Here is a 19,123-nt window from a genome sequence, read left to right on the forward strand (position 1 = left end):
TGGTCGGCTACAGTCCATGGGGTCACAAAGAGCAGGACACAACTGAGCAACTAAACGACAACAACAAACTTCATTAACTTCTGTTCACAGACCATCAATCATCACAAATACAAGGTCTTTATTCCATTCTGATCCCTACACTTTGATCAAATCGGCCTTGTCATTCTTCCAAACTGCACCTGGTTTTGTTTTGTTTTGTTTTGGCTCCACCGGATCTTAGTTGCAGCATGTGGGATCTAGTTCCCTGACCAGGGAGCGAACGCAGGCCCCCTGAATTGGGAGCATGCAGTCTTAGCCACTGGACCACTACGGAAATTCCTATTTTGCTTTTTGCATCAACCCTTCATAAGACATATTTTCTCAACAGCATACTGAATATATCTCCATTTTCTCATTTTCTGTCCTTCAATGTAAAGAGCGATTAGTCTTGATGTCCATAATAACTATGATTATTTTACTATTTCTTAACAATCTCACACGCTATTAAGGTCATGCTCAAAATTCTCCAAACCAGGCTTCAGCAATATGTGAACCGTGAACTCCCAGATGTTCAAGCAGGTTTTAGAAAAGGCAGAGGCACCAGAGATCAAATTGCCAACATCCGCTGGATCATGGAGAAAGCAAGAGAGTTCCAGAAAACGATCTATTTCTGCTTCATTGACTATGCCAAAGCCTTTGACTGTGTGGATCACAATAAACTGTGGAACATTCTGAAAGAGATGGGAATACCAGACCACCTGACCTGCCTTCTGAGAAACCTGTATGCAGGTCAGGAAGCAACAGTCAGAACTGTACATGGAACAACAGACTGGTTCCAAATAGGAAAAGGAGTACGTCAACGTTGTATATTGTCACCCTGCTTATTTAACTTATATGCAGAGTACATCATGAGGAACGCTGGGCTGGAAGAAGCACAAGCTGGAACCAAGATTGCTGGGAGAAATATCAATAACCACAGATATGCAGATGACACCACCCTTATGGTAGAAAGTGAAAAGGAACTCAAAAGCCTCTTGATGGAAGTGAAAGAGGAGAGTGAAAAGGTTGGCTTGAAGCTCAACATTCAGAAAACTAAGATCATGGCATCTGGTCCCATCACTTCATGGCAAATAGGTGGGGAAACAGTGGAAACAGTGTCAGACTTTATTTTTTGGGGCTCCAAAATCACTGCGGATGCTGATTGCACCCATGAAATGAAAAGATGCTTACTCCTTGGAAGGAAAGTTATGACCAACCTAGATAGCATATTAAAAAGCAGAGACATTACTTTGCCAACAACGGTCTGTCTAGTCAAGGCTATGGTTTTTCCAGTGGTCATGTATGGATGTGAGAGTTGGACTGTGAAGAAAGCTGATCGCCAAAGAATTGATGCTTTTGAACTGTGGTGCTGGAGAAGACTCTTGAGAGTCCCTTGGACTGCAAGGAGATCCAACCAGTCCATTCTAAAGGAGATCAATCCTGGGTGTTCATTGGAAGGACTGATGCTAAAGCTGAAACTGCAATACTTTGGCCACCTCATGCGAAGAGTTGACTCACTGGAAAAGACTCTGATGCTGGGAAGGATTGGGGGCGGGAGGAGAAGGGAACGACAGAGAATGAGATGGCTGGATGGCATCACCGACTCCATGGACATGAGTTTGAGTGAACTCCGGGAGTTGGTGATGGACAGGTGTGCTGTGATTCGTGGGGTCACAAAGAGTCGGACATGACTGAGCGACTGAACTGAACAATATACTAATCAGCCCGACTTAACAGCAGCTTGAGTTCTTAAGTGTAATTTTTACAGCCTTCCTGTCATTCTTCTTAGGATGTGCTTGTGTGCTATTAACGGCCGCTTCTCAGTGCTGTGTGCCTCACCTTCCTCGGAGCACGCACCTACACTGGCAGAGAGCTTACAGAACAGCTCTCATCATGCTGATGAGAACAGCTAGTAAAATCAGAATGAAAAACTAAAGCAAAGGCAAGTGTGTTGCTTTGTTTTTAAACCACTGAAACCAAGTCCAACCAAACCAGTGACTAAATCCTAACACATAAAGCAGATAAAGTGAAATGGGTCTAGAGGAACTAGGCACAAGAGTTCAAGGGCCCCACCTTCATATATCCATTCCTCATTCCCCGTCCATTACAAAACCCCAGCCTTACGTACCACAAATGTGGACATTGTTTGACTTATCAGCTAGCATTTGGCTGTACTTCTGACTGTACTCCTGGCTGTATTTCAGATAGATAAAGTAGTATAGTATTATGATTAGGAGTACAGGCTTGGATGGAAGTCACACAAATTACTAGATTAAGTAAGCTTGAGCATTTTATTCTTTCTCAAGTCTGTAAGGAGCACCACACAAGATAATGTACCTCACTCAAATGGTTAAGCTAGATCATAACTGGTAGCAACTATAGGATTAAAGTACATTGACCACTTTCTTTGTTAAGTCTGTTTCAAAATAGTGTCGATTTATTCAAACAATTTAAATAACTTTACTGAGGTATAATGAGTATTGTACAGTCCACCCTTCAGTGTATAATAGAGTGATTTTTAGTATTTATGAAGCTGTACAACTATCACTACAGGCCAGAAGTCACTGCAACAAAATCCTTTGTGACCCTGGTCATTTCTTTGTCCCACAGATGTCTAGATCAGAGTATATAAATTGGTTCAGGGTATGCCAGCTACCGGAGAAGGCACTGGCGACCCACTCCAGTACTCTTTGCCTAGAAAATCCCATGGACAGAGGAGTCTGGTAGGCTGCAGTCCATGGGGTCGCTAAGAGTCGGACACGACTGAGCAACTTCACTTTCCCTTTTCCCTTTCATGCATTGGAGAAGGAAATGGCAACCCACTCCAGTGTTCTTGCCCGGAGAATCCCAGGGACGGGGGAACCTGGTGGACTGCCGTCTATCGGATCACACAGAGTCGGACACGACTGAAGTGACTTAGCAGCAGCAGCATGCCAGCTACATCTCATTACAGCTGGGATCTTTTGGTAAAGTGAGAGAAGCACTGGAACAATTAAACAGCCCAAACTGCCTTTAAAAAAATGAAAGTTGAAAGTTCTTTAATTAAAATAGTAAATGGCCTCCTTTAGCGAACAAGAATTTTATTCCTGTTACCACTACCTGGAACGTTCTGTACAGGGGTATTTTTTCCACCATTACCTTAGCACTCCCAATCACAAGGAATTAAAAGGGTACTAAGTAAGGATGTGAGAGTTGGACTGTGAAGAAGGCTGATGGCCAAAGAATCGATGCTTTTGAACTGTGGTGTTGGAGAAGACTCTTGAGAGTCCCTTATACTGCAAGGAGATCCAACCAGTCCATTCTAAAGGAGATCAATCCTGGATGTTCATTGGAGGGACTGATGCTAAAGCTGAAACTCCAATACTCTGGCCACCTCATGCAACGAGTTGACTCACTGGAAAAGACTCTGATGCTGGGAAAGGTTGGGGGCGGGAGGAGAAGGGGACGACGGAGAATGAGATGGCTGGATGGCATCACCGACTCTGTGGACATGAGTTTGAGTGTACTCCGGGAGTTGGTGATGGACAGGGAGGCCTGGCGTGCTGTGATTCATGGGGTCGCGGAGAGTCGGACACGACTGAGCGACTGAACTGAACTGAACTGAAGTAAGGTGAAGTACCTAAGCTAAAAATTTTTTTAACAAGTTATCTGATCTTCAACAATTCAAAGAAGCATTTCACCAAGTAACTGATATTACAGGAAATTTCTCATCAAAATAAAATGAGATCTTCATTGGAGAAGACATGTCGAAACATCCAGTAAGTTCCAATAAAACACTTATCCCAAAAATGTTGAAAGCTACTAACTTACATTAAGAATAACTTTTTACTAGTGGCTACAAATAAACTACCAAGTCAAGGCCAAACAAAAGATACAATAATATGGTAACCCAAATAACACCAAATTTCAATAAAACTCCATTATGATGAAATTCAAAACGTTTTAACAAAAGAAACAATTGTAACTTCAAGAATTTTGGAAGAACCCAGAAGAAGTAAGGCTCAGACTCCTAATACTTCAAGGAAGCCTTGGCCAATACCTGGAATCAGCTGACAGTGTGTTCCTCTGTAACTCCCAACAGCATCCTGATTCCTAACTGCACTGTCTGTCTTCCCACTGGAATTAAGCGCCAAAAGAACAGGGACAGTGTATTATTCACCTATATCCCTAGCATCTAACAACTGCCAACAAGTAGCAGCAGTAAATGTTGTTCAAGTGAACACCTGTATAGTAACCAGTAACATCAAAAAACTGTTATTCAGACCTAATCTGTATTAACCTACATTCTGAGCATTCCAGAGAATTGTCATGAGAATATACTATCTAACAGTTTTTATAAATATAATAGTTTGGCTTCATTCTCACACATTAAAAAGGGAACTTTAATCAGTGTTTCAAAACTAGGGGTGGGCAAAGGAGTAACAGGATACACTTTGAGCCTTCCAAGAATCCAAGAAAGTTACACTTATCCTACAATAAAGTTAAATTTACTTAACATTTACAAGAATTATCTTAACTAAGTAACAGTGTCAAAGATATGGTTTTTCCAGTAGCCATGTATGGACCTGAGAGTTAAACCATAAAGAAGGCTGAGCACTGAAGAATCGATGCTTTTGAATTGTGGTGCTGGAGGACTCTTGAGAGTCCCTTGGACTGCAAGATCAAACCAGTCAGTCCTAAAGGAAATCAACCCTGAATGAATATTCACTGGAAGGACTGATGGTGAAGCTGAAGCTCCAATACTTTAGTCACCTGATGCAAAGAGCTGACTCACTAGAAAAGACCCTGATGCTGGGAAAAACTGACAACAAAAGGAGAAGGGGGCACCAGAGGATAAGATGGTTGGATTAAGGTATCACTGACTCAATGGACACGAGTTTGAGCAAACTCAGGGACATAGTGAAGGACAGAGAATCCTGGCGTGCTGCAGTCCATAGGGTCACAAAGAGTCAGACAGGACTTAGCGACTGAACAAGGAACAGCAATAGTTAATTCTACTTATCAGATGATTTTCTGACTGGCAGTTACATCTGATAAATAATTGAGAAAATAATCACTTAAGAAATGGATTATTATTCAGTAGTGTACCTCAGTGACTATAACTAAATAGGGTAAAAAGAAACAGAAACCCTGACTGAATAGGGAGGTTATAAAAGATATTTTGTGAACAGTTAGGAAAATCTGAATGTGGATGTCAAATTTTAAATAAGCATTCCCTTTCCTAGGTGTAAAGCTGTTATTGTGGCTATTTATGAGAAGTTTTTATTGTGAAGAAACACTTGCTAAGGAAACATTTAGGCATAAATGTCAAGATATTTGCATTTTACTTCAAATCATTTAGACTCAAAAGATAATGCATGGAGTATATAAAGAAAAAAGTCAATGTGAATATTAAGTAGTAACTCCAGCTCAAAAGTATACACTATACTCTTTCACCTTTTATAAATTTGAAAAATGTCTTTAAATTGGAGGAAGCCAAACAAAAAAAAAAAAGAATTAAAACTGCAAAAAGGACAGAAAAAAAATAAAGACAAGTACAGGACCATATGGTAGAAATATACCTGAAACATCCATAATTACCATAAACATGAATGGTCTCCATGCTCCAGTTTTTAAAAAAGAAGTTGGCAGGTTGTAATAACAAAGCAAAATCCAGCTGTGTGTTGTTCATAAAAGATCTATCTAAAACATCCCACCAGAATTGGCTAAAACAAAAAATTAAAGCAATACCAAATGTTAGCAAAAATGTGGAGCTCTCACCAATTCAGTCTTTAAGAATTAAGCTCCAATGTCAAACATATCCATTGTATGTACGAATTATATTTTTCTATAGGTATCCAGAATGAAACTAGCTATGTAACATCCTCAAGAGAACTAAGAAAACAGTCACTTTCTATGTTCTGTGGTTCAAATGGTGGCTCAGATGATAAAGAATCCACCTACGGAATGCGGGAGGAGATCTGGGTTCGATCCCTGGGTTGGGAAGATCCCCTGGAGGAGGGTATGGCAACCCACTCCAGTATTCCTGTCTGGAGAATCCCATGGACAGAGGAATCTGGTGGGCTACAGTCCATGGAGTCGCAAAGAGCTGGACTGAGTGACTAAGCACAGCACACGGTGGTTCAAATGAGGAGCCAGTTAAGAATGACTGTGTAACACTATGGGCTTCCCAGGTGGCTCAGTGGTAAAGAGATGCAGGAGACACAGGTTTGATCCCTGATCCAAGAAGATCCCACATGCCGTGGAGCAACTAGGCTCATGTGCTACAACTACTGGAGCCTGTGTTCCAGAGCCCAGTAACTGCAACTACTTAGCCCAAGTGCCACAACTACTAAAACCCAAAAGCCCGAGCGCCCATACTCCACAAAAGAAGCCACTGAAATGAAAAGCCCACGCACCACAACTAGAGAAAGCTCATGCACAGCAACAAAGACCAAGCACAGTCAAAAATGAATAAATAAAAATTTTTTAAATTTCCCCTTAAAAAAAAAATCCACCTGCAATGCAGGAGATTCGATCCCCAGGTTGGAAAGACCTCTGGATAAGGAAATAGCAACTCACTCCAGTATTCCTGCCTGGGAAATCCCAAGGACAGAGGAGCCTGGTGGGCCACAGTCCATTGGGTCACAAAGGGTCACACACAATTTAGCGACCAAAACAACGCTAATATTTTGGGATTACCTGGTAAAGTTACACATACCCTACACACAACCCCAAAATACCACTCTCAGTCATACAATCTCAGCAAACTAGTTTACTCGTTTTGAGGTGGGGTGCAAATGTTCACAAGGATAATGAGTATAATTTGTAATCAGAAAAAAAAAAAAAACTGGAAATGAGACAAACATTTATCACAATAAAATAAGATGCACCAAATTCTTACAATGGAGTAACATACTACTGAAAATGATGGAGAAGAATCAATATGGATGAAACTAAAACATGCAAAGTATCCAGAGAATCACACAATCCCATTTAGATCAGGACTGAAAATGGGCAATACTAAACTATATATTATTTACAAACACATATCGAGTAAAAATTATTCCTAAAAATAATAAGACCAAAATAATAGGGTAATGGTAACCCCCCGGGGGAAAAAATAATTTAGGAGATGGAATACACAAGGGAGTTTAAGGTGGCATTAATGTTCCATTTCTTGGTTGGTCATTTTATTTTTGGTTTTAAAAACTCCACGTTTTTTTCTACTTCATATACCTCCTTTGGCATGTAGTTTATATTTTTCAATTAAAAAAAAGTATGCAAGGTATGTCTCATTCTTTTCCAAGTGTACACTTTATCTAGGGAAAAAGAAAAAAAGACTTATACTAAAATGTTAAACAACGATGTCACTTTTTTTTTTTTCAAATTTTCTAAAATGCATTTTCTTACATAAAACAGTCCCAGCCAGCCTGACCCAAAAACCAACCTTAAAACGGAAATTTGTAAATTAACTTGAAAAAAGAAAGCGGGAAGAACTGGTTTGGTCTAGGAAAGAAGTTAGGCTTGTCAATAAATCCTAAAGACAGTTACTTTTTCCCTAGACCTTATTTCAATTAAATTTGTATTTTTTAAGCCCACTTATTCTCGTTTATGATCTGACAACAAACATTATAATCAAATGAAAAATCCCACATTCCAGCTGAGTAGACATATACAATACAGACAGCACTATACACCTTCCCCAAGCCTGTGAAACTGCAAAGATATTTCAAGTTTTCAACTGCTTGCTTAGGAAGCAGCAATGTTATGGTGGCAAACAGTCAGAAGGAATACAACCTCCTCAGTTGAAACTTGCGTGTTGAGTACTTTTGTATGTGGTTAAAGGAACAGAAGGCAAAAAGAGAGAAGGGAAGAGGAAAACAGGAGGACAGGAATGGAAAGAATTCAAGAAGGCAAAGAGGAAGAAAAACATTAATAGCAAAAAGGAACGCTGAGCTTCTAAAAGTCTTCATAGGTATACCTAAAACTGATTTGATAAGAAGATTGAGACATGGCAACCCACTCCAGTATTCGTCTGGAAAATCCCATGAACGGAGGGGCCTGGTCAGCTACAGTCCATGGGTTTGCAAAGAGTCGGATACAACTGGGCAACTTCTCTTTCTTTTTTTGGCGACATGTAAAAATTTTTGACTAAAGAGCAAAGCATTAAAGTATTGGGGGAACTCCCTGGAAGTCCAGTGGTTCAGTTCAGTCGCTCAGTCATGTCCGACTCTTTGCGACCCCATGAATCACAGCACGCCAGGCCTCCCTGTCCATCACCAACTCCCAGAGTTCACTCAAACTCACGTGCATCGGGTCAGTGATGCCATCCAGCCATCTCATTCTCTGTCGTCCCCTTCTCCTCCTGTACTCAATCTCTCCCAGCCTCAGAGTCTTTTCCAGTGAGTCAACTCTTCGCATGAGGTGACCAAAGTATTGGAGTTTCAGCTTTAGCATCAGTCCTTCCAATGAACACCCAGGACTGATCTCCTTTAGAATGGTTAGGACTCCACAGTTCCACTGCAGAAGGCATGGGTTTGGTCCCTGGTCAGGGAACTAACACACCAGATATCATGACATGGACATATAAATAAAGTATTAGTGGATTATGTATGTATAGAATAACTTTAAATGAGTAAGCTCCTATGTGACAACTTATGTAAAAAGTTAATAACAAAAGAAATGAAGGTACAGCAACAAGTCTAAATCCAAATAAAATTCTCTCCTCTACAAATCCTTGAAAATAATCAAAGTTTAATCTAATCAAACATACGTTCTATTATTTTTAGAGCTCCAAATGAAAAAAAACAAGCAACGCATTGCTAACACCCTTTAAAAGTAGAGCATTGCCTAGTCTTAAATGAAACACCTATTCCTTGGTCCAAGCCTCATTTCATAAATTAATTCCAAACAGTGAATGGGTTTCAATTTAATTGAACTCATAACTCCAGTATGAAAATGAGTTTTCTGAAAACTGAAACACACTATAATATACATGCTATGTCAGCCAGAATTTCACAAGCCTGTTCTTCAAAACCTAGGCCAAGAAATTTCAAAATTAAAATAACTTACTTTAGGTACAGAACAAGCACCTTTGAGAGAAACACTGTCAAGAAAACAGAGAGTAGGAGGGGGACTTCCCTGACAGCCCAATGATTAAGATTCTGCACTTCCACTGTAGGGGGCATGGGTTCAACCCCTGGTGGAGAAACCTAAGATCCCACGCGCCACTCAACGTGGCCAAAAAAAAAAAAAAGTAGGAAATTTCAGCATACATAGTTGACATTATAATTGTCAAAACAAAACCAACTAATTTGATTCTTGGATTTAAAGAAAAAAAAAGGATTCCACTTGATCAGTTCAGTTTAGTAGCTCAGTCGTGTCTGACTCTTTGTGATCCCACGGACTGCAGCACGCCAGGCTTCCCTGTCCATCACCAACTCCTGGAGCTTACTCAAACTCATGTCCATCGAGTCAGTGATGCCATCCAACCATCTCATCCTCTGTTGTCCCCTTATCCTCCCGCCTTCAATCTTTCCCAGCATCAGGGTCTTTTCCAATGAATCAGTTCTTCCCATCAGGCGGCCGAAGTTTTGGAGCTTGAGCTTCAGAATCAGTCCTTCCAATGAATATTCAGGACTGATTTCCTTTAAAATTGATGGGCTGGATCTCCCTGCAGCCCAAGGGACTTTCAATAATTGGGTCAAAAATATTTCAAAACCTACCACAGGTTTATAAGGTGATATTCCCCCTCTCTTCACCTTAAGTTATATTCCCACTCTCCTTTTGGGGAAAAGAAAAAAGAGAAAACAAAGGTTTCTAAGCTCTATCAGAGCTCCACCTTCTCACTAGTCAACACCACCAGTGCCATACTACTTAGCTTTTAAAGGACACTGCATATACTCCAGCTAACAACTGAGAGCTAACTGATCATTGCTGACTTACAGCTGCCTCACAAGAAGAAATGAAAGATAGGTTTGTTTAAAATCAAAGGAGTACTTCCCTATTGGTCAGTGATTAAGAATCTGACTGTCAATGCAGGGGACACAAGTGTGATCCCTGGATCAGGTTTGATCCTGCATGCCACAGGGCAACTAAGCCTGTGTGCCAGTACTATCAAAGCCTGTGCACCCTAGAGCCTGTGCTCCACAAGAGAAGCCACCACTCACCCTAACTAGAGAAAGCTCTCACGCAGCAATAAAGACCCATCAAAACCAAATAAATAAACTTTAAAAAATAATAAAAGCAAAGGAACTTCACATGAACTGTGAATTCATGCAAACCACTTCTTCTGAGCAGGCATTAATCCTTTATAATGCACTTACACACACACCCCAAAAAGTTTCTCATGACAACAACAAAATCTTAACGGTAAGTTTTCATTCTTTAAGAGGACTGGGGAATCAACACTTCAAAAGTACAGGCTTCACTTCAGACCAGTTCAAACCTTCAAGACTGGTTTATACTCTCTATATGCGGTTTATACTCATGGGAGCAGAGATAGCAACCACTTTCTATCAAAACACAAATCCTGAAATAAACCCATTCTCCTCCTGGTTCTCCTGCATTTCTCACCAAACAATAAAAGTCATTCAGGTTAATACCAAGAGACACCACTGGTGAGCACTGCACAGGCTGACCAGTTACCAGGAAAGGGAAGCAGAGGTGTTACAGCTGTTCTAGCCCAGTTCTAAACGCAGCTCTCTCTGACCACTGCTGGTCCAGCCCACATAAAAAGAGAGAGGCCCGAGCAAAGGAGAGCAGCAGGAAACAAGCAGGAGGGGCAATTACCACAAGCCTTTCCCATGGCCTCATTCCCATGCCACCACTTCCAGTCATATTTCAATCATAACAAAAACCTCCCTTCTTTCAATCGTTTTCTTAATTATTGAAGGTCAGAAACAAGGAAGCAGACAGAGGAAATCAGAGCTGTGGGAAACAAGGAGGACAGGAGTGGAGGAAAAAAATCTCACCACACATGTGAACTAGCCTTAAGGAGACAAACTCAGGAGAAAGCAGAAAAGTAGTGTAGGAGAAACTAATCACTTTTGCCTGGATAAGTCACCGCAATGAGAGGGCAGTCCTAGCCAAGGGCTCTGCAAGTTTAAGAGATGCTGGGGTACGGGAAGACCCTTCATCTCCATCGGGTGAATTTATTCCCTTTCCTGAGACAGATCCCACCCCAAGAGTCACCCAATCCTTAGGATTACATTCACCTTCCCTCCACTTTCATTAGACAAACTACAACTAAAAATTATGAATGTACAACTCATAGCGGAAAAGTGAGGAACACACTAATTACTGACACACTTTTGATTTTAAAAGTACTATCATAATCAAAGAGAAAAGAAATACAACATAAAAAACAATAATCAAAGAGAAAATATAAAGCAATTGGGTTCACTCAAAAAGTGAATTATATGCCCTTCAAATAAAAGATGATCTTTAGGTACCCTGTGGAGACCTTTAAAAGTTCTCAATTGTTACGGCACACAAGGGCAGAACACAGTAAGCCTAAATACTGGCGGAGACACCTTGAATACACGCAGAAACAATATCCAACAGAGGTGGAAGTAAACTACAGGATTAGGTCAAACAGGAAATAACAGGAATGATGATGGAATCAACTAACTCCTGAGATGCAATGCACCAATGAAAAGAATAACATTCGGAATAAAAGAGAGCGTTTTAGCTTACAAAACCCTTCTCAAACCTAAAGAACAACCGTGACACAGTCAGCCTACAGGAACTAGGACCGAAAAGAAAAACTGAATCCCAAGAGTGTGGCACCAAAGCCTTACAGAATGAGGAGAAGTAGAACTGAACTATGCCTCCGGCCTGCCGGGAAAGCCGAGAGTGCAGAAGTTGGGCTCTGAGATGTCCAGTTCCAGGACTAGCGACAGGCGTGAACGCGGAAAGGTGGTCATTGACAGCGTGGCGTGGAAGCTCGAGCGGACAGGCAGGAAGGGACAACGGTGAGAGAGAAAAACCACACCCTCCAGGACAGAAACCCGAAGCGGGGGAGGGTAGGCGCCCCCTGGGGCTGGGTGGGGCTGGGCTGACGAGGAAGGGGTAGGCAGAAAGGAGCGCAGGACAACCAGCGGTAGAGAGGAAGGACAAGCACCCAGGCCTGGGCAAACTGAGGACGCACGAAACCGGCGAGGGAAGCTCGGCCCGACCTCAGGGTGGACGCTGGGGCAGTAGGAAGGGCTCTGGAGGAAAGACGAGCTGAACCATGGTCTACTAAGCGCGAGCTGTAGCGCTCAAGGAGCTGGAACGGGGAAGAAGAGAGAGAAGGTGCCAATTACCGCCGCTGCTCTCGCTGGACTCGGGACCCGCCGCCGCCGCCGCCGCCGCTCGTTACCTGCCAATGTGCCTCTTACAAAGCGGCGGCGGCGGCGGCAAAGGCTGCGCGGCCCGGCCCGTCACGTGACGCCGCGTCACGGCCGAAGGAGGAGCCAACACACGTAGCTCGCCGCGCGGCTCGTCAGCCCGCCTACAGAGCGCGTTGTTTCCTGTAGCCAGCCCCCAGACTCCCACCCCGAGAGGCCAGCAGCTACAGGTCAGGAGAAGGCACGCAGATAAGGTCAACGAGGGAGAATTTATGGAGTTTCTCGAACTCGGAGTTCTCAGAGACGTACTACCCACCGCGTCCAGGATGCCCAAGAACAGCTCGTCGTCGCTGTGTGATGACCTCACAAGGCACCACAGGTCGCTCCCTTGCCTACGGCCGCCTTTCCGTCATCACGTGATGTGGTCCGACCACTCAAGACAAACCCAGCCTCCCAAACCTTGTGCAAGGGGACTGCGACTCCCAAACTGTTGTACAGCAAAGGCACCCACCACCACATCTTTTCCCTCCTGGGTTCGTTAGATGGTGCGCCTGTGACTTCGGTCCGAGGGAAGGCCGAGGCGGAAAGTTGGCAGGGCTACCACCTGAGACTGATAACCGTGGGCGCCGCCTGCCAGGTAGCTGAGCGTCCCTCCTCCTGGAAGATGTAGTTCCGGCGAGGCGTGGGGGTATGCGACCACGTTCCCGGGCTCGCGCTCCGCCCCGCCCCCTGCGCGGGAAAACGCCAACGGCTCGCAAAGGTAGCCGCTACGCCCGGCGGGATTCAGGAAGCATCTCCACGGGGCGGGCGGACCTCGCAGCTTCCGACCTATTCAATGCGGGCGTGAGTTCTGCATTCCCAAGCCTCTTCTGCCTGAAAAGACTAGCATTTGTTGAAAAGCCTACTCGTTGCCGGTCGTCATACAACTTTTTTTATTAAGTCATAGAATCAAAATCAATCCTTTGAAACAGGAATTGTCCCGGTTTTAAGCGCAGAGAAAGAATTCAGTTTCCCAGCTGAACTGACCCAAACCCAAGTTTTCTATCTCCAAACAATGAATAACCCGCCTCTCAAAATGACCTCACCCGTTTTAACTCCACGAATTAAGCGTAAAGAAGTTAGTGGGTCATAATTACGGCACAGTGTTTTTTAATCTTTTCTCTTTTACTGGCCTGTTGGATCCTCACAGGTGTATCCGAAACTGGTTAGCCACACGGAATTTGGAGCCCAGCAGACCTCACCGCGATTCCAACATTACCTTATGACATTTCACCTGCTTGTGAAATTAAATGAGATTACGTGAAGTACCACTTTGGCACAGAGTGAAGCGATTTGGCGTGCACGCAATCCCTCAATAAATATTAGTAATCATTTTCACACCTTGTATATACCCTTTGGACACAACAGGTTTAATAAAGATGAAAAGGGAGTTAAGCATAAAGTGATATCTGTGTAGGATACTATGTTGATTACTAACTTGTTAGTTACTAACAGACTCAGTTCAGTTCAGTTGCTCATTCGTGTACAACTCTTTGCGACCCCGTGGACTGCAGCACACCAGGCTTCCCTGTCCATCACCAATTCCCGGAGCTTACTCAAACTGATAAATCCATTGAGTCAGTGATGCCATCCAACCATCTCAACCTCTGCTCTTCCCTTCTCCTGACTTCAATCTTGCCCAGCATCAGGGTCTTTCCCAGTGAGTCAGTTCTTCGCATCAGGTGGCCAAAGTATTGGAGTTTCAGCTTCAGCATCAGTCCTTCCAATGAATATTCAGGATTGATTTCCTTTAGGATGGACTGGTTGGGTCTCCTTGCAGTCTAAGGGGCTCTTCAGTCTTCTCCAACACACCACAGTTCAAAAGCATCAATTCTTTGGCTCTCAGCTTTCTTTACATTCCAATTCTCACATCCATACGTGACTACTGGAAAAACCACAGCTCTACTAGACATACCTTTTTTGGCAAGTAATATCTCAGCTTTTTAATACGCTGTCTAGGTTGGTCATAGCTTTTCTTCCAAGGAGCAAGCGTCTTTTCATTTCATGGCTTCAGTCACCATCTGAAGTGATTTTGGAGCCCCCCAAAATAAAATCTGTCATTGTTTCCATTGTTTCCCCATCTATTTGCCATGAAGTGATGGGACCATGATCTTAGTTTTTTGAATGTTGAGTTTTAAGCCAGCTTCTTCACTCTCTTCTTTCACTTTCATCAAGAGTCTTTAGTTCTTCCTCACTTTCTGCCATAAGGGATATATCTGAGGTTATTGATATTTCTCCTGGCAATCTTGATTCCAGTTTATGCTTCATCCAGTCCAGCATGTCTCAAGATATACTCTGCATATACTATTCAACATAGTTCTGGAAGTTTTGGCCACAGCAATCAGAGCAGAAAAAGACATAAAAGGAATCCAAATTGGAAAAGAAGAAGTAAAGCTTTCACTGTTCACTGATGACATGATCCTCTACACAGAAAACCCTAAAGACTCTACCAGAAAACTACTAGAGCTAATCAATGATTACAGTAAAGTTGCAGGATATAAAATCAACACACAGAAATCCCTTGCATTCCTATACACTAATAATGAGAAAATAGAAAGAGAAATTAAGGAAACTATTCCATTCACTGTTGCAACGAAAACAATTAAATACTTAGGAATATATCTACCTAAGGAAACAAAAGACTTGTACATAGAAAACTATAAAACACTAGTGAAAGTAATCAAAGAGGACACGAATAGATGGAGAAATATACCGTGTTCGTGGATTGGAAGAATAAATATTGTAAAAATGAGTATACTACCCAAAGTAATTTATACATTCAATGCAATCCCTATCAAGCTACCAACAATATTTTTCACAGAACTAGAACGAATAATCTCACAATTTGTATGGAAATACAAAAAACCTCGAATAGCCAAAGCACTTTTGAGGAGGAAGAATGGAACTGGGGGAATTAACCTGCCGGACTTCAGGCTCTATTACAAAGCCACAGTCATCAAGACAGTATGGTACTGGCATAAAGACAGAAATATAGATCAATGGAACAAAATAGAAAGCCCAGAGATAAACCCACGCTCCTATGGACACCTTATCTTCGACAAAGGAGGCAAGAATATAAAATGGAGAAAAGACAGTCTCTTTAACAAGTGGTGCTGGGAAAACTGGTCAGCCACTTGCAAAAGAATGAAACTAGAACACTTCCTAACACCATACACCAAAATAAACTCAAAATGGATTAAAGATCTAAATGTAAGACCAGAAACTATAAAACTCCTAGAGGAGAACGTAGGCAAAACACTCTCCGACATAAATCACAGCAGGATCCTCCAAGACCCACCTCCCAGTATATTGGAAATAAAAGCAAAAATAAACAAATGGGACCTAATTAAAATCAAAAGCTTCTGCACAGCAAAGGAAACTCTAAGCAAGGTGAAAAGACAGCCTTCAGAATGGGAGAAAATAATAGCAAATGAAGCAACTGATAAAGGATTAATCTCCAAATTATACAAGCAGCTCCTGCAGCTTAATTCCAGAAAACTAAGTGACCCAATCAAAAAATGGGCCAAAGAACTAAACAGACATTTCTCCAAAGAAGACATAAAGATGGCTAACAAACACATGAAAAAATGCTCAACATCCCTCATCATCAGAGAAATGCAAATCAAAACCACAATGAGATACCATTTCACACCAGTCAGAATGGCTGCTGTCCAAAAGTCTACATGCAATAAATGCTGGAGAGGGTGTGGAGAGAAGGGAACCCTCTTACACTGTTGGTGGGAATGCAAACTAGTACAGCCACTATGGAGAACAGTGTGGAGATTCCTTAAAAAACTGGAAATAGAACTGCCATATGATCCAGCGATCGCACTCCTGGGCATACACACTGAGGAAACCAAAATTGAAAGAGACACATGTACTCCAATGTTCATTGCAGCACTGTTTATAATAGCCAGGACATGGAAGCAACCTAGATGTCCATCTGCAGATGAATGGATAAGAAAGCTTTGGTACATATACACAATGGAGTATTTCTCAGCCATCAAAAAGAATGCATTTGAATCAGTTTTAATGAGGTGGATGAAATTGGAGCCAATTATACAGAGTGAAGTAAGCCAGAAAGAAGAACATCAATACTGTATATTAACGCATATATATGGAATTTAGAAAAATGGTAACCTGAACCCTGTATAAGAGACTGCAAAAGAGACATAGGCATTTAGAACAGTCTTTGGAACTCTGTGGGAGAGGGTGAAGGTGGAATGATTGGGGAGAATGGAATTGTAGCATGTATATTATCATAAGTGACCAGTCCAGGTTCGACGTATAAATTTTCCTCTGTTCAAAAAAAAAAAAAAAAAAGAGTACTGGAGTGGCTTGCCATTGTATAATCTTATTCAAAAACACTATCCTCCATTACAGTTGTGTATGTGTGTGTATGTTTGTAGATGCATAGATAAAAGTCTGTAAAATAAATAAATAAATAAATAAATAAATAAATACATTAATTAAAAAAAAAAAAGAAGAAGAAGCAGGGTGACAATATACAGCCTTGATGTACTCCTTTCACGATTTGGAACCAGTCTGTTGTTCCATGTCCACTTCTAACTGTTGCTTCTTGATATGCATACAGATTTCTCAGGAGGCAGGTAAGGTGGTCTGGTATTCTGATCCCTTGAAAAATTTTCCGCAGTTTGTTGTGGTCCACACAGTCAAAGACTTTGGCATAGACAGTAAAGCAGATGTTTTTCTGGAACTCTTGCTTTTCTGATGACCCAGCAAATGTTGGCAATTTGATCTCTGGTTCCTCTGCCTTTTCTAAATCCAGCTTGAACATCTGGAAGTTCACGGTTCACATACTGTTGAAGCCTGGCTTGGAGAATTTTGAACATTACTTTGCTAGCTTGTGAGATGAGTGCAATTGTATGGTAGTTTGAGCATTCTTTGACATTGCCTTTCTTAGTTGTAGATTAAATTACTTGAAAAACACTTGAAACCTTGTCCCACTCAGTTGCAGGGAAGCCTTTGTTATTCATCTGAATTGATCAAAGAATGCTCAGCTTGTGCCTTTAACAAACAGAACTTATTATCATGACCATTCATGTGTAGATGTGTCTTATCTCTCTTTTGACACTGAGCTAGGGTTGTGTCTGGGCAATTCAGTCTTCCTCCTTTTTGTATTTCTGCTGTATAGAATTGTGTGGGAGAGTCAAAGACGAAAACCACCCTCGAGAGGCAAAGACAATGGAAAGAGCCCAAGAAAGCTCTTCCAAAAGGATGTGGACACTTCTCAGCTGTCTCTGAGAAGTGGGAAGAGGTTTGTGAAGGAGACTGCTAGTCGAAAGAGACTATAATCTAATCTGTAATGTTTTCATTTTCTATGTGGAGAAAGTACTGGTTTTAATTGAAGATTAACTTTTAAGAAAAGAGAAACCAGAGAACATGTGTTAGCTTGTACAAGCTATGTTACCTCTCCAGGCCTCAATTATCTCTTGTTATTATATTTTAAAATGTCTGTTTTTCTATTCCAGGCATACTGCACTGGGTGCTTTCACTAAATTATCATTTATCAAGGAAGAAGTCCTTCATAAGACTTAGAATAAGGGGGAAAAATAAGGGCATCAAAGTCCTAAATCCGCTGATTATAGTTCCTACCACCTGGATGCAATAGAACGATCCTCTGAAAATAATCTCTCCTGAGGGATATCACCACCACCTTTTTCTACCCAGCCTGACTGAGAAATTGAAACTAATTTCACATCACCATCCCTTTCACTACCTTTTGTTTAAGTGCTTTTGGCTAGACTAAAGTGAGAGCATTTTAATGTGATAGAAAATACTCTGGAGAAATTCTCAGAAGCCTGGGTTTTTAAGTCTGTACCTAAGGTAGGTGAGTGAAATTAGTCATTCTGAAATAAGGCCCATCTCAGAAAAAAATCAGTAACTGGCAGCTCACATTTAGGAAGGTTGAATCAATGTGTATAAATTTCAAAGGATTTTCATAATGTAGATAAAATGAATCACTTTTCAAATCTACTCATTTATGGCAAGATATAGGCTCATAAAGGATTTTCACAATATAGATAAAGCTAATCACACTTCAAATCTAATTATTCACTTACAGTAAAATAAATGATCATAATCAAATGCATTATATCCTGCATGAAGAATGTGATAACTCAGAAAGGATGGTCTGTATAGAATCTTAAAAAGAATCTTAAGCAAAAATATACATCATGCAGGGAAGATGGTGACCGGACCCATTTGTGGGACATTCTGGTCCCTTTAGCAGACCTGCATTTGGCAGATAGAGATGAGTGCTCCATGCCTTACTATTCACAAAGATACTCCAAAATTCCCAGGTCACCAGCAAGCTAGAATTAAAATTTGGCTTCTCATGATTTTTCCTCCAGAGGTGTGAATGTGTTATTAACTGGAAGACCATATGTTTTTTTGTTTGGCTGAAAATTAGTACAGTGACAATGACAATTTGGCATATACCATCCGTTTCTGAAGTATGTTTATGCCCAGAGCCAGCTGTGGGCACGCTGACCTTTGAAAATAATAAATAAACAGTTAATGTGTGAATGAGTCTATGTGAGACCTGTGTGGAATAGCCAAAAAGACTCCTTGGTGGAGCTTTCTTGGAGGCTCAGTGGTAAAGTTTCCACCTGCCAATGCAGGAGATACGGGTTCAATCCCTGGTCCAGGAATATCCCACGTCATGAAGTAACTAAGCCCAAGTGCCAACTACTGAGCCTTGCTCTAGAGCCTGGGAACAGCAGCTACTG

General features: G+C 41.7%; 1 protein-coding gene across 7 annotated transcripts in view; it reads right to left on the minus strand.

Annotated features, from left to right (window-relative positions):
* UBAP2 (ubiquitin associated protein 2) overlaps nt 1–12,973 on the minus strand; it is a 130,874-nt gene extending 117,901 nt beyond the window's left edge. For 2 of the 7 annotated variants that reach the window (XM_055427299.2, XM_055427293.2), the window contains exon 1: nt 12,309–12,463. The gene's annotated coding sequence lies outside the window, so the exon portion shown is untranslated. Of the gene's footprint in view, nt 1–8,307; nt 8,557–12,179; nt 12,268–12,308; nt 12,464–12,648; nt 12,705–12,843 lie in introns of those variants that run through there. The other 5 variants (XM_055427294.2, XM_055427297.2, XM_055427296.2 and 2 more) reach the window with 5 other exon arrangements.
* Between the last annotated feature and the right edge of the window lie 6,150 nt (nt 12,974–19,123).

The sequence above is a fragment of the Moschus berezovskii genome, chromosome 7 (genome assembly GCF_049115385.1).
Source record: "Moschus berezovskii isolate FMDL1 chromosome 7, NW_MosBer_1.0, whole genome shotgun sequence".
NCBI classification, from domain to species: Eukaryota; Metazoa; Chordata; class Mammalia; order Artiodactyla; family Moschidae; genus Moschus; species Moschus berezovskii.